A 2,114-nucleotide genomic window follows, 5' to 3' on the forward strand; every position below is an offset into this window, starting at 1 on the left:
CCCATTGTTTCCAATGGGCTTTCCAAGTGTTTTCCCTTGTTTCCAGTGGGCAACCCTGTCCTTCCTTGTAGTTAATCCCGAAATGTTAACCTTCCAGGACATTCAGTGGCTGACCTAAGAGGAGCAGTGCTCTTACAATGGAACTTCAAAGGGACATTAGAAAGGGAGACTGCTGCTGTGATTTGGCATCTGAAATCACCCCACTCTCCAAGATATAAGGACAGATGGACTCCCATTCTAGCTGTATCTGAAGAAGTGAGCAGTGACTCAGGAAAGCTCCTCCCCTGCCACCTATGTTGTTAGTCTTTAAGGAGCTTCTGGACTCTTTTCTGCTGCCACAGACAGACTAACATGGCTACCCATCTTCAGGTAGAAAATTGCATGTGTGTCCCGCCCCCCCCGCCCCCCCAAAAAACACATTCTCCTTCTGAAGTCCTGGAGGAAAATACGGAAGTTTAAAAACTAAAACTTGTAGCCAAAACCTTCGACCCTCTCTACAGTCCTGGATATCTGCATTCATTTCAGTGACTTTAGGATTGCCGTTTTAGCGGCCTAACACTTGTTGCATTTGACCAAAGGTCCTGGGGGAGGAAGGCTTGCAAGCAGACCCCAAACACCAGTCTTACCCAGGTGAAGACTCCTAATTGTAGCCTCAGGTTTCCAGGGAAAATAGTACACGGGCATTTGTAAAGTACAGCGGGGTCCGGGAGGCGACTGTAAATCCATGTGGTCTTTAGTCCATTCAAAAAAATGAAGCTCAAGCACACTCAAAATGGCCTTTGTTGCTTTTTCATACTTGCACATTGAATGCAGGGGACGGGATGGGGAGGGTGTCGACTCTGTGTGGGAGCTTGTGGCACTAAAAAGGGGTGTCTGGCAAGGAAGGAGATTTTGCCGGCTCCTGGTTCAGGCAGTGGATGTGTCGCCAAGCAGCAGGTAGTGCATTTCCCCCTTCATCCTGGTGTTTTGTGTTCTCCCCAGAGCCCTTGATTGAGGAGGAGGTATGAGATAAGCTATGATAGCTAATTCCTCTGAGGCACCATATCCCGGAATAACAGGTGCTGAGGGACAAATGGGGTGTGTGTGGAGGGGGAATGAACTGTCACCTCTGTGCCCTGCTGCTTGTGGCCTTCTTAAAAGAACCGGCTGGCTGGACTAGCTGGCCAATTGGGCCCATCTGAGGGTGATGATGTGGCCCTGACCTGGGTAGACCAGGCGAGCTGGATCTCATCATCAGATCTCGGCAGCGAAGCAGGGTTGGCCCTGGCTAGTGAGTGGAAGATGTTCGAGGAATCCCAGGGGTTGTGACGTGGAGGCAGGCAATGGCAAACCCACTCTGAATGTTTCTTGCCTTGAAAACCCCACGGGGTCACCTGTGACTCGAGGGCCCTTTCCACCACCACAGTGGTGATCTGGCAGCCCTACTTCTAAGGCATGTCCCTGTTGCAGGACCTCTTGGATGCGAAGGGCTCTGGCCCTGTACTCCCATGGCAGCAGCGGGATTCTTCGAAGGTTGCCATTTAGTCCAAGAACAAGATCCGTGCAATGCATTTTATCAGGACCAACCAAATTGGCCCAAAACGTTGTACAAGTTTTCAAGATCATCAGACCTCTTCATCAGGCTGGACGTTACACATTTTTAAAAAGACAAAAAGAGACGAAGGGGAATTTTTTTTTTAGGCTATTGTGTTACAACTTGGTCTCGCAAGCGTCCTCTGCAGACAAAGAGCTTAACTTTTTTGCTGCTATTGACTTACTGTACATTCTCTGGGAAAGGGAGAACATGCTTAGCCAGACATTCCATCACCAAAACAAAGCAAGGATGACACCAAAACAACATTAGAGTATAATTAATAGTATTTTCTTAATTTCCTAGAGAAGGAATGCCAAACAAAATAATTATATTTCTTCCTACAATTTACCCTTCCTTGTTATAGCTTTTTGCTATCCCAGAACCTAAATGCACATTTTAAAAGGTGAAGGAAGAATTGATTTAAGTTGGTATGGACCTCCAGTTCTCCTTTCCCCAAACACAAGGATGTACTTAAACACATTAGGGTTTTATTGATGCTACTGTTTGTTGATTTTGTTTGTTTGTTTGTTTAAGCAGTGCA

Source organism: Gekko japonicus, unplaced genomic scaffold (genome assembly GCF_001447785.1).
Source record: "Gekko japonicus isolate JY-2015 unplaced genomic scaffold, Gekko_japonicus_V1.1 scaffold1180, whole genome shotgun sequence".
NCBI classification, from domain to species: Eukaryota; Metazoa; Chordata; class Lepidosauria; order Squamata; family Gekkonidae; genus Gekko; species Gekko japonicus.